The sequence below is a fragment of the Rhipicephalus sanguineus genome, chromosome 7 (assembly GCF_013339695.2).
Source record: "Rhipicephalus sanguineus isolate Rsan-2018 chromosome 7, BIME_Rsan_1.4, whole genome shotgun sequence".
NCBI classification, from domain to species: domain Eukaryota; kingdom Metazoa; phylum Arthropoda; class Arachnida; order Ixodida; family Ixodidae; genus Rhipicephalus; species Rhipicephalus sanguineus.
The window spans coordinates 128,422,435-128,436,857 of record NC_051182.1 but is presented as its reverse complement, the minus strand read 5'-3'; the positions used below and the strand labels follow the sequence as shown (position 1 = coordinate 128,436,857).

Genomic DNA, 14,423 nt, shown 5'->3' with positions numbered 1-14,423 from the left:
GACGGGTCATGCCGACATTTAGCCAAAAGAATCAAACTTGTAGCATCTTACAGCCCGTGCACGCACACAAGGCTTCACCAAGAAGCAATAACAACGTCATGAGCTCTAAGCTCACACAGCTTTGCTGACCTTATGGGCCCGTAGAAGTGCAGGCGTTAGAATATAACTGCCACTCTAGACAGCTGCTAGTTGCTTCAATGTGCCTGTCATTCTTTATAATGTATGGTATATATGTGAGCAAACAAACGCTCCGCCTTTGTTTACCGTTTGATTCGATCCATCCCTGACCGGCTACTGCGCATAAGCTTTAAAAGCCTGTACGCTGCGTGGAAGTGGAGATTCCTTGCTACTCTGGCTGGGTGAATATCTTAGCATTCCTTTACAAAATACACCGAGTCGTCGGGAGGTTTCTTGAGCTGCAGACACTTTGTAGTTTAAAAGGGCCATGACACCCAATTTTCGATCATAATATGTGTTGCGTGGATTAATCCTTGTGCATTCACAAACAAGCTGGTGAAATTTTAGCGCATTTGGTCGAGCACTAAATTTATAATTGAAATTTTTATAAGCACACGAGTGCCCTGAGAGTCGGGTAACAGTGGCGCACACGCGAGCCGTGACGCAACCAGCTGCTTGTTGTGCTAGAGCCCGCATTCTGGCAAATGATTTTGTTCTGTGCTTGGCTGCGCGTGGAATCGAGCCATATCAGCTTTCTTCAGCTTGGCAACGAAACAACGATTCGCAACGGCTCAAACTTCGATAGAAGACGATGGCTCCACTGCATGCAGCACATGACGTCACACACGCCATGGTAAAATGGCGGTCGCCGGCGGTAGGCGGGGATTTATAACCTGCGGATTATGTTGCATCTGAAGTATGAAACGGATTATACTTCGATACGGCTTGCCACACCGCATTTTCTGGATAAACTAAAATCCGCACGGTATTGTTGGAAACTCGCGCAAATTTTGCATACAGTAATGTCAACTCATAGTGACAAAACGTTATAATGGATAAATATCATTAGGAATTTTCCGAAATAAACCGCGGCTTGTCACGAACGTCCATGCTAGGCTTATTTTTTTCTTTTCCACCATAGTTTTCTGCCATAGTGTGTGAAGACGCTATCACTAGCAACTTTCTTGTTGTATTACTGGATACGATTGATTATCGGCTGCTAGCAGTATCTTATCGTTTTTAAAAAAATCAATTGATGCTACACACCGATAAAACAATGTGCATGGCATTTCATCTTCTAAAGGGAAAACTTGACTTACCGTCATTCATCTCAACTTTAGACGTTCGTTTCCTAATGAGACTTGACACTTTTAAGCTTTAAGTATCTGGGGTAAGGTTTAGGATGTACGCGACCTACACTGGAAAGAGCAAATGAACAGTTCTTAAAAAAAATACAGCTGTATGAAACGGAGTATAGAGCTACTGCAGCGTGCTTAGCTGGATCAGTTGGTAATGGTTCATTGCGAAGCAACCCAAAGAACGAACGAAGCACAAAAGATGAGAAAAAAATGCGGGAAGTTTGCACTAAGTCGCGCAGAGCTCGGCACAGCAAAGCACGGGCCCGTTGCCGCTCGTATTCCCCGCCGACAGGCACGTGTAGATTCGAGATGCGCGGCTTCCTCCTCGGGAGTACGCATTTTCTTAAGACGCCCATGACTGTATCAGCATGATCGGGCGCAGCCAGGCTATGCAATGGAGAGCTGAAGTTGCGCGCGATGTCTCCGTCGGTACGCGTGGCTTAGCTACTGCGCATGCGCGGCTTGGTCAGGTGGTGCAGTATCTGGTCGCTAGGCGATGCAATGCATGCTTCCTCTTTCTTTCTATTTTATTTTCTCTCTTTATTTATTTCCCTCTCTTTCGTTGATCTTCTCTCTTTCTACATTTCTTTCTCTCTATTTTTCTCTCATTCTTTCTGTGCAACGCTCTACGCTCTCCCCTCCTCCTCACCATCTCATCTCTCCTCCTCACAGTCACTTCCCTTTCCCACCCCCTTGGTACGCTACACTATACAAGGCTATGCTATGCTCTGCTAGCCCAAAGGTAACTTTGAGCAGCCTGAGGCAAAGGAGGTAGTCCCTGCGAAGAAGGCGGTTGAAGATATTCCACTTGCTTGTTCTTCAGTTCCTCAGCAGCCTTTTCATCACGGTGCAGTGTCAGAAGACGACATGCAAGGTTCTCCTGAGGCTACAATTCCTAAGCGACGCGCGACGTCCTACAGTTCGGAATCCAGCAAGGACAGCGACACTGCGAGTGTGAATAGGAAACCACGCCGTCGGCGAACTTCCAAGCACAAAGGGAAATGTCGGAGGTCACGGTCTAGGAGGCCTGGTGGAGGTTCAAGGGAAGCTTCACCGTCGTCCTCCAGGACTGACCACATGGGACAATAAGCATAACTGTAGGTAACCATCATGGCGCACTCCGAGCGACTCAACTTTGCGACTTTGAATGTACGTGGTCTTAGGTCTTCGCAGAAACAGGCGCAGCTCCGTAGACTTATCGCACGAAAGCGCCTCGACTTTGTCGCCATTCAGGAGACAAAGATCGAGAGTGACGAAGAGACTGAGAGGGCCTTACGCCCTTTCCTGTGTGACTATAATGTTTGTGTTTCACATGCAAACGGTTTATCTGCGGGCTGTTGGTTGTTTCTGCGAAAAAGCCCACCCTGTTCAGCCATTACTACCAGTGTCGATAACGAAGGCAGATATATATCCTGTGATTTTGTATTGCAAGGGGTGCCATGGCGAATCATTAACCTATAAGCGTTTAATGAGGTTTCACAGCGCCTTGATTTGCTCAACAATTTATCTGGCCTAATTGTTTCTGATCGATGTACTGTGTTAATGGGAGATTTCAACTGTGTGTGTGATCCTAACGACCGCAGCAATCCTGATAGTCGACGAGATAAGAGTGGCGAGCTTTTGTCTGACATTGTAGCTAACGCAGGGCTTATTGACATAGATGCTTCGGGTCGCGTAACTGCGTATACCAGACTACAGGGAGGCTCTTGTGCTCGCCTTGATCGGATTTACGTGTCATCATCACTTATCTATCGTGAATGGTCATGCAACACTGAACCGGTTTCGTTCTCAGATCATTGCATTGTTATTGGACAAATGGGTGCCAACCGCCGAAATCAATTCCGACCACAATGGGCGCTCTGGAAGATAAACTCAGAGCTTCTACGCGATCAGGAATTTATTTATCGAGTTAGAGCGGCGAAGATGAAATCGTTTTCCATGGGGTTGCATATATTCGCTGCTTGGGAATTGTTTAAACAAGAGGTTCGCTCAATAGCCATCGAGATTGGGTCTGTGAAATCTTACTACAGGAAGAATGAGGAAAAGACACTTCTTAAAAGCCTCTGTAACTTGCATGAGATGTAATGTGAAAAGCCAGGCGAGTACACCAGTGACATCGAAAACATTAAGTGTCAACTACAACATTCTGAGACTATCCGCTGCAGAGGGGCACGTGTTCGATCACGAAACAGGCGGACACTAATAAATTCTGAGCAACCGACACGTAAAGCTCTGCTAGATGAACGTAATCATGCTAATTCTAAAGCAATTCCTGATCTATATGCTAACGGAACTCTGATAACAAACACAACAGACATAATTTTTCAGTTTGAAAGGTACTATGAAGCTTTGTTTAGTGCCATTTCATGTGGTTCGGATGTCGACCTAAAGGCTACTTTTGTTTCTCTTTTGAACCCATTGAATGACGATGATTGTGCTGCCATGAACAGTCCAATTACAATACAGGAAATTGAACAGGCAATAGATCAACTACCTTTATCGAAGACACCTGGCCCTGATGGAATTTCAGCCGAGTTTTACAAAACGTTTAAAACTACTCTTTCTCCGATTTTGCTGGATATCTTCAAAACAAGCTATGACATGGAGACGCTCCCACGGTCTTTCTGTAAAAGTCATACGGTCTTGATACCAAAAAGCTCTGATAAAGAAAAACTGCGTAGTGTTGAGGGTTACAGACCAATATCGTTATCAAATGTTGATTACAAAATCTTTGCGAAAGTCCTATCAAATCGGTTGCAATTTGCGATGTCGATTCTTACTGGTCCTCATCAGACATGTGGAATTAGAGGTCGCTCCATACAAAATAATATACACGTCATGCGTACAGTTCTTCAGTACTGCTACAGTTGTCAAAAACAGCTGGCAATGTTGCAGGTAGACCTGGCAAAAGCTTTTGATCGTGTGAGCCATTCATTTCTTTTTTCTCTCCTTGAACATGTCAATATTGGTTCCATAGTACTTAACGGAGTCAGACTTTGTTATAATGATTCTTCGACTCGTCTAATTGTTAATGGTCACCTTTCAAGATCAGTTGCTATTGGCTCGTCTGTAAAGTAAGGATGCCCAATGTCACCACTTTTGTTTGCCCTTTATCTTGAACCACTGTGTTTGAGCATAGTACAATCGAGTCGTATCCGAGGATTCAGTATACTAGGCAATGAAGTTAAAATATTAGCTTATGCAGATGATGTAGCGATCCTTTGCACCGATAAACCAAGTGTTGAAAATGCGATATCTGAAATTGAGAAATTTGGCATTGTTTCTGGAGCTCGTTTAAACTCCTCAAAAAGTTTCGGATTATGGTTTGGCTCATGGGGCAGTACGCCGAACCAGTTTGCAGGGGTTAACTGGACTCGCATTCCACCAAAGTTCCTTGGTGTACCACTAGATGCGTATAGATTCAGTGCACGCTATTGGAAAGAACGTGTCCCTTAGATTGAACGGCAGGCCCAGGCATTTGTTCCATATCGCCTTTCCATTTTTGGGAGAGCCGAAGCTTGTAATACTTTTTTATCAACAAAGCTTTACTATGTGCTGCAGCTTATTCATTGTGCTAGGTCTTACGTGCAGCGCTTCCATCGTATATTTGCAACGTTCATATGGTCTTCGACTTTTGAGCCCATGCGTCGTGACAACATTTTCAGACAAGTTAGTGACGGTGGTTTGGGTTTAATACATTTGTATCTATGGCAAACAGTTTCACGCTTCTTCTTTTTCCGTGACAATTCCCATCCCATCATTCGTTCGTTCTTGCAAGTTAACTTTGTTAATTGTTTCCCTGACTTGGTTGTTTCCTCAAACATCTCCGCACGCCCATGCCTGTGGGGATTTATGGAGGAAGTTTACTCTGCTGTTCGATTTCTTAAAGCCCGATTTTCAACAGAATATTTGTATACTGCATCACGCAAAACACTATAAAAGGACTTAATTCTATGCTCTTCCCTCCTCCGCTGTACCGATCATCATATTTTGATCTTCCAGGCCATGATGTGTTGAAACGAGTGCAAAAAATGTATATATCTCCCAATTCAAAAACATTCTTCTATAAACTCCATTCTGAAACACTCCCTGTAAAAACATGGTTACAAACAAAAGGCATTTTTTGTATCGTCGGTCAACTGCAGTCTCTGTGATGTACCTGAAACAATAGAGCATTGCTTCGTGAGCTGCAAAGATGCGATTCTTTTCTGGGATGTCCTTCAGCGAATTCTGCAGAAAGAATTTGAAATTAATTCGTACACTATTCGTTATTTGATGCCAACACCTCTTGATGAAGTGCCGTACGATATGTTCCTTGTTATTGGTATGCACAGTTTGTGGAAGACGCGAATGCAGGACCGTAACGCAGAGCCGATCACCTCATCACGTATACATTTCACCCGAATGGTTATTAATTTAAAAGAAGTTTACGACGAACTTGATTTCAGACCGGACTGGTACACAATCTTGGCGAGGTGCTTAGCCACGCCACCTTTTCTGTGCAACACCTGATGAAGAACTCTCCCTCGAATGAAGGACTATAAGTTAGTCTTCCAGTTTTTGTGGAAGTGCTTGTACTTTCATTGTCGCTAAGTGACTGTAATAGTGTAACTCTGTGTTATAGACTGTTGTGATACTGTGTACTATTTTCATACGCATTCTATTAAATACCATGATCAAAAAAAAGTGATTGGAACGCCGAGTGCTCAGGACGCTAGCCTTCGGATCAAGGGTACGCGGGTTCGAATCTCGCCTCGTGAAGAATTTTTTTCTGCAGGAATTTCTCTCTTTCGCTTTCTTTAAACATTTCTTTTTTTCTGTCTCTCTGTTTCTTCCTCTCTTTCTTTCTTTGTCTCTCTCTGTACTCGTTCTCTCCCCATCAGGTTTATTACCCGCCACGCCGGAGCGGTGAGTAGTGGGTATCGCGCAAATTCAGCGGCACATGCACGTTCGTGATGCTGATAGTTTTTTGCGGAGCAGGGACCTTTTCATGTCGTCCATACGAGCTCAGCCGTGAAAAGACACAAACAATCTTTATTTCCGCAGATCTGGTCTGGAATCTTCCCCAAAGTGTCGTTTTCGTGGAGTCCAGGAAACAACAGAGCATTTTCTCATTCCCTGAAAAAAGACACTATACCTTGCACATAATTACTTGAAATGCCGTATCTGCTTGAATTAGATTTAAATGCGTCAATTTTACATGCTGCGGTGGCTTTGTCCCTTGGACAAGGTCCCCATTTTCTTTTCGCAGGATGATTCGCTTATCAAGCGATCTTCTAGCGGCGACAGCACTGTTTTTTTGGTATTGTTCAACGATTATTTATACTACGACGGAAATCGCTTTCCTCTTTTTGTCCCTTTCTCGTCGTCATCTATTCTGACCCGCATACTTGTGCGACGTTTCATATCTTTATACACAAAATATATTTTTAACACAATACCATGCGCACATGGTGCAAGCAAATGTCCTTGGTCGATCAAAACAATATGATAATTCTTACTCTTTCGCAGGTGCGGAGGAACGAGCTGCAACGGTGGGAAAACGAGACTTATCGCTTCCAAAGTTCACAGATGTCGCGTCGTGGACAACAAGAGCAGAAATTGCTCATGCTCCTCGCTGTCGTTGCCTTCATTCTCTTCGAAACGACCTCCGCGTGGTGTGAGTAGCCCGCATACATCAGATACTTGCGTAGGTAAATTGGGTTTAATTGCGCAAAAGCAAATGCCTGTGTGCATTCTTTATACTATTGTTTTTGTTGTGCCAATATGAATAATGTTCTACGAATTCCAGTTCACTAATATGTGTCTAGAAGGACTCTAGAAGAATCTTCACTCATTAAATAAGCATTTTGAGCCTATGCAGCTTACGCTTTTTGGTTGATCGATTCTTAGTTCAGTGGTAGTGTTGTAGTACTCAGCTCATCTCTTTCACTTAGCGCGACACAGTATGCACTACGTGCATCAGATGAGGTGCTTTACCTTTGTTCCGTTTAGGCAACTGTCAAGATGCATCGCTCACTGACACTGTTCCATTTTCTTATTTACCTGCGTCTCATTACATAATTTTAATAATAATATCTGGAGTTCTACGCGCCGAGACTACGATATGATTATAGGACACGCCGTAGCGCATAGCTCCAGCAATTTGCACCATGTGTTATTTAACATGCACTGACATCGAGCAGTACACGGGCCTCTAGCATTTCGCCTCCATCGAAATGCGACCGCCTCGGCGGGGATCGAACCCGCGACTTTGGGGTCAGCAGCCGAGCACCGTGACCGCTGCACAACTGCGGCGGTTGATACACTAATTGCAGGTAGGCCAGTTGGTACAAATTTGAGCGTGAAACAGCGCGCAAAGACGGCACAACGGAATGAAGCACACAGCTCCCTAACTTAACGCGCCCAATCACAACGGGGCAGAGCGATCGCGTTTAATCCATGCTTAGTACAGACTGTAGATGAAAAGCTGGGCCGGAAGAGCGCCGACCACAAGAACGCCGCCACTACCCTACCATTGTCGTTGTTCCCTTTGCAGTTATTTACAGAACGGCTAAATATTAGCGCTGTGCAACGCAAGTAATACTGGCAATATAAACCAAACGCGGCGCTTTTACACATGAGAGAAATGAGAACAGCGTTTGATGTTTATTTGGCATACTTTTAGGAAAGATTCAAAACTATTTAGGTAATTTATTGTGTGCACGACTCGTGGCACCGGAAGGAGTGTTTGCATGCGCTTTTGCTAGATAGCGCCACCATATTAGCTTGAATTTGAGATCGCGGCTGATTGCACGTTTTGTGAATCGCAGTGCATCGACACGTGCTTACAGCTTTACTCTGCGTGAGCGCTCTTTTAATAACTAAGATGAAAACTGAATACTTGGTGCTATCCTGGGCACTGTAAAATTCCGCCATCTTGTCAAATTTTGTAATGGCGGCATTTCAAGCCAATCGGAGAGGTCGTAGCAACCCTCCGCACCAATCAATCTGTACCAATGGCGGAATTCCACAACGTGGCGGAATTTGACAATGCCCAGAATAGCACCACCGTCATGTCTAGCAAGCGTCTTAGGGGCCGGTGACTTTCGCACAGTAGTGTAATGGCGGTAATGGCGGCCAGAGATTGTAATGGATGAGCTCTATGGGGAGCTTTTCATCTAGAGTTTGTACTACTCTTAACTCTATGGTTTCATCACCAGCGCTCAAGGTCATGATGCGCGCTGACGTAACTTGTTTTCCCTGTGCCACCCCTCCCTGTGTAGCTTCCAGCGCGCTCGTCGGGACGAGAGAAGAGAGAAAGCGTTTAAATCGCTCGACAAACACCTGTAACTCCGCACCTTCTTAACAGATTCGAGAAATTTTTGCGGCAATCGATTCGTGAGGAAATAAAGTCCAATGCAGAGGTCATTCGATGATTATTTGGAAAATAATTCATGGTTCATGGTTATTGGGACACACCTTTCAAGGTGTGTCCCAATACTCACCGTATATGGTCAGATATCAGCAAGCCAAGTGGAAAGCGGCCATCTTAGGCATTTTACAGCGAAAGCTGTTATGAGGTCACAACAAGGGCCGTTTTTGGCGCCGTAGTTGTCCGCCACCGCCACCGCCGCCGCCGGTGTCCGTAACCACTATCGCGCGAAATAAGAAAAAACTAAATAAAAAAAAGTATCCGGGATGGAACGAGGTTCGAACCTGGCCCTCTGTGTGGGAGCCCAGTATTCTACCTCAGAGCCATGCCGTTTTTTTAATAACCTTTTTATTCAGAAATAAAGCAATACATATGTATAAAAACCACATTGGTCTACTCGACCATTGTGCTGGATTAAAAACACTTCATTTTCACCAATTCATCAAATACCTCCATACAACCTGGAGATTCTTCCAACGTTCGATATATCTCGCGCACATACATTGCACATTCAATAAGGTTTTTCCGTGCCGATTTGGCTTTAGAATCCATATGCCTCTCCGCCATGCGTGTGATCCAGGGACTGTAAAGCCCCAATAACATTATGATGTCATATGGAATCCCACACACATTCTGCACTGAAAGGTAACGTATTCCATGTGGCGGTATCGGTAGCTCTTTCTTCAGGGTTCTTTGTAGCACATCCCAAAAGAATATTGGATCCCAGGAGTCAATGAATGTGTGTTCGATCGTCTCTGGTTTGTTACACAGGGTGCAGTTTGTCGTCCACGGTATAAATATGCCTTTGTCTTTAAGCCATGTTTTCAGAGGCAATGTGTTCGTGTGTAATTTAAAGAAGGACGATTTTATAGATCCTCTAACGGTCATTTTTTTTCACTCTTTTTAGCACGTCATGCCCGGGGCCTTCATTGTTTAGTGATCTATATAATGGTGTGGGCATCATTACAGCGATCATGTCTTTGTACAGCCTTTTTCTTGGTACAAGACTCAAATACTCGAGTGAAAATCATGTTTGAAGTATCTTGAATGCCATCACCACTTCTTTGAAGTAGCCTTTTATACCGCCATCAATTGCAGCTGCACTAGACACAACAAAATCAGGAATTACATTTTTTAACCTCACTTAATTTGCATAACGGTTCTCAAAAACGGGTCTTTCTGGTCCCGTAAAAACACAAACCGCGACACAATTTGTCTGATGAACAAGTGTGAAAGACAGGGCCATGCCGGTGCTTGAAACTGCCTTGCAAAAAAACCCTATACAGGCTTCGTGTCGGGAAGGAACGACATTTACCAATGTAATGTAGCGTGGTAGAAGACCAAAATAACAAGTAGGCGTCACACAACGCGAATTACGCAACGAGGAGGTTGTTGAATGCTTCCAACCCATTACAAAGGGCTCTGCCATAATTCTCCATCGTCATCAGCCGCAGCATCAACAAAGTGCACATAGTGCCTTACAGGTGTTTAGCGGGTACCACAGTTCTCCGCAGAATGACGAAAAATTTCATAGTGGCTCCTCCCCTACTTCATAAAAATTATGATTTATAGCGTAGTGGGTTCCTCGTAAGTGCACTTCTATTGGTTGCCAAGGAAGCCCATAAGGCTCCCATGATCCACTTCCTCAGCGTCTCAATAAAGTTAATTCCCTCTCTCTCTCTTTCTTGTGTTAACGTATGTTATAGAGCGTGGTGGAAGAATTAAATAACGACCGGGCGTCACACAATGCAAATTACGTAATTAGTGGGTCGTTTAAAGCTTCCAACCCATTACAAAGGATTGAGCCATAATTCTTCATCGTCATCAGCCACAGCATCATCAAAGTGCACATAATCCCTTACAGGTGTTTAGCGGAAAATTGACGAAAAATTGCATAGTGGCTGCTTCCCTACTTCCGAAAAATTATGATGATTTATAGCGTAGTGCGTTCCTCGCAAGTGCACTTCTATTGGTTGCCAAGGAAGCCCATAAGGCTACCATGATCCATTTCCTCAGGGTCTTAATAAAGCTAATTCCCTCTCTTTGTCACGCTAACGTGTGTTATAAAGAGTGGTGCGAGAGTTAAATAACGAGCGGGCGTCACAGAATGCGAATTACGTAACTAGTGGGTGGTTTAAAGCTTCCAACCCATTACAAAGGATGCAGCCATGATTCTTCATCGCCATCAACGGTCGCATCAACAAAGTGCACATAATGTCTTACAGATGGTACCTCGCTTCTCCGCAGAATGACGAATAATATCGTGGTGGGTGCTTCCCAACTACACAAAAATTATGAATTGTGGCGTAGTGGGCACGTTGTTAGTGTACTTGTATTAGTAGCCACAAGGGAGTTTACAACGGGCTCTAGAAATGCCGCTCTTCCAGCTTTCGCTGTGACTGTGCTGCGCTTTCCGCGCAGGCCTTGCGTTTTTTTTTTTTTCACTATTGACAAAGCCGGCAGTCTAGACAGCTTCTATAAGACAAAATCGAAGTAAAAAAACCAGTCATGGTACTTTGCTATCCGGTCAAGATGGCGGCTCAGCGGAAAGTTTAAAAACTCTCAGGGAAGGTCGCCAGATCACAGTAAGAAATGACGATAGTTTCTTGCGTGGTTAGACTAAGCCACGCTCAGTCTTTCACAGATTTGGATGTAAAGGATTAAAGACAGCCGTTCATGGGCATTCCCTAGTTTTCTTTCGTCGAGGCGAGGTGGCGTCAGTGTGTAGACGTCTACCAAAAGTGTTCTACTACATGGATGACATGGACTCAATGCTGAGATCTAAAATGTCAACGTACATTGTCTACGATGCTGTCCAGAACTGTAGCACAGCCTTGGAGAATTTTCTTTAAAGGATTCCTATCCCAATAATCAGGAAGAGAAAATCGTCTTTCCCGGCAACCACCGCGTAAAATTTGTGATTTTTGTTGCATACAACATTTAAAACCAGGAAAGTGAACCAAACAGTTTTTTTTTCAACATCGTTTTGCTTCGACACACATCGTTGAAAGCTGCTATAAACACTGACGAAACGAAATTATTGAGTTCGCAACTATGCAAGAAGAAATGATATCATTGTTTTGTAAATTACATCTGATAAGGCACCTATATTGGAAGGTATTGGTGTATTATACAAAACATGAAACATGACACTTACTTCTGCAGAACATGTGTAATACAATTGCAAACACTGTGTTATTTTCACATAAGCTTTCGCATATAAAATTTCTCTAATTTATATGCTCTGACAGATAGAAATTACAGAACTGTAATATCTATTCCCGATGCCGAGGTATAGAATTCTAATTTCGTGTCTTCTTTTAAAAGCATAATGATTTTGAACACTTTTTATTATGAAGTGCAGGCCGTAATTCGTAATTCATCTGACACACACTATTATTTAACTCAAATGCAACAAATACCAATCCAGTAGGGCCACCTGTCGTCTCCCGCGGCGGCTGCATTTTTGATGGAGGCGAAAATGTTTGAGGCCCGTGTACTTAGATTTAGGTGCACGTTAAAGAACCCCAGGTGGTCGAAATTTCCGGAGCCCTCCATTACGGCGTCTCTCATAATCAAATCGTGGTTTTGGGACGTTAAACCACAGATATTATTATTATTACCTGTCGTGTCATAAAAGACTTTCCGCGTTTTACCTGTATTTGAATAGTGAACTCACAATTGGCCTCTAGCTAAATGTCTCGGAAAGAAGTCCGACGCCGAAATTCATGGTCTACGCGTAAATTGAAAATTCGCTTTCAAAAGTAACCCGGTTTAAAGTGTCCCTTTTGAACGCAGCCAACATCACCAAATCTGCGTGCACTTGTTGCAGGGAAAAACGATCCCTCAGTTCCCATGTATGTGCGCTGAAGCACCGGAACTTAATTAAGGCTGCATAAAACGCCCCATTAGCGTAGTGCTTAAAATATACTAAGGGAATTTAAGGTAACAGATTGTCGTTGTGGCGCGCTCTTTCTCCGAAACATACGTCTCTCACCTTAGCAGTGCAGCAAGCCACTCAGAATCTACTCAACTTCCCTGTCTTTGATTTCTCCTTGCAGCCTACAATTCCGGTTGTGGAGCGAACGAGGAGGCAAAGAGTGGCAGCGCAGCCGATACGCAAGAGAAATACTGCGGCCGTGATGGCATGAACGGCAATACGCATAAGCAATCAGGATGCACGAGAAATGGCATGAGATGCGTCTGCAGCTCAGGCTTCTTCAGAAAAAGACCCCCACCCTGCGGCCCATGCGTCCGTCACGACGAATGCTGAACAGCACATATAATATGCAATGAAAATCCTGCTCCCATGGTCTTGCAGCTGTTTAATAACGGCGAAGTTGCCGTAATTCATTCGCAAAGAAGACAGTGTCGCTGAATAAATTTGAAAACCACAACTTGGGAGTTTCTGCGTGATTTCTGGTAGTAGTCATCATGATTGTCACCACCACTGTGGTTGTTACTGCCAGAAAGAAAAGCAACCTGAGATTCCAACGGTTCCATCAGTCTTTCACATATTATAACGCCAAAGCGTTAAATAGACCGTTTCACGGAAAAACCGGTGTCCGCGACGGACGGCTTTGTCGGTGAGTGAAAAATCTCGATGGACGCAAAGAATAAAAAGTCGCCGTTCGAGCCGGAATTGAACCCAGGCTTTCTATGTGGCAGTGAAGTATTCTACTGCAAAGCCAAGCCAGTGCTTGAAGCTGCTTTAGAAAAAGACCCTGTACAGTAGTGATGCAGAACTATCGGTAAATTTACTATCGATAGTATCAATAGTTCTTTGGAAACTATCGATAGTATAAACAAACTATCGATAGTTCAATCGGTAGTTCCATCGCTAATATTACTAGTGATTACTAGCGATGGTACCGCCACGCGTGTTTATTGCTTTGTTTTGATGTATTCGGGTTTCAACCACAAAGAAAGTTAGAAACGTTTGACCGCGCCGTAATGTTTGAGAAGCTTCACGATAGTTTGAGATCATTATGTTAAGATTACGCGCCGGACGCGAATAGTCAAGTTTATTCGAGAGCTTACGTGAATACCAGCGATAACGCTGGAAGGTTCGATGACTGATGTTTAAAAGACGACGCGCTCCACCGATAATCAGATTACTCGACGGCCGACGACGGCTCTCGCCGCTATCTGTGCTCAGCGTGTTATCGCTTGTGTTTTGAGTTTTGATTTTCTGGGCACAAGTTCAACCAAATGAAAAGCTCCCCATTTCCCAGTCTTGCCGCCATTTTTCACCGTCACAACCACGTGGCAATGCAATCGATAGTGGTGTGAATAATGATGCCGTTGCTGGTCGGACATATTGCCAAAATATTTGCGATAGCGTACTTTCGGCTTCACTTAATTTATGAAATAAATTATTTCCGCAGAGAAATTGGCGGAATATGTCCATCAATAAATTTGCATCCAAAAGTACCTTATAATTAACAAACTTAGTGCTTCATATTTTTTTATTTTGAAATCATAAAATGCAACATAAATTTGAAGCCACCCAGTTCCACCACATGTAACGCTTTCCTTCCCGCTACAGCTGAACCGTTTGCCTTTATGATAATGTGTCAACAAAGCACTCTGGTGAAGAACACAAGCATGTCAATGTTCTTGCCCTTCAGCCTGCTCCTCAAGTTTATTCCGCAAGAGTTCGCGCTGTTGATTTTATGTTATCGATAGTACCA

At 43.8% G+C, this 14,423-nt stretch overlaps 1 long non-coding RNA gene across 1 annotated transcript; it reads left to right on the top strand.

Moving 5' to 3' along the window:
* Nucleotides 1-249: 249 nt before the first annotated feature.
* Nucleotides 250-13,023, top strand: LOC119400895 (uncharacterized). Its single transcript, XR_005185301.2, has 3 exons — nucleotides 250-359; nucleotides 6,828-6,975; nucleotides 12,792-13,023. It is a non-coding gene; the product is annotated as an uncharacterized LOC119400895 (long non-coding RNA).
* Nucleotides 13,024-14,423: the final 1,400 nt, after the last annotated feature.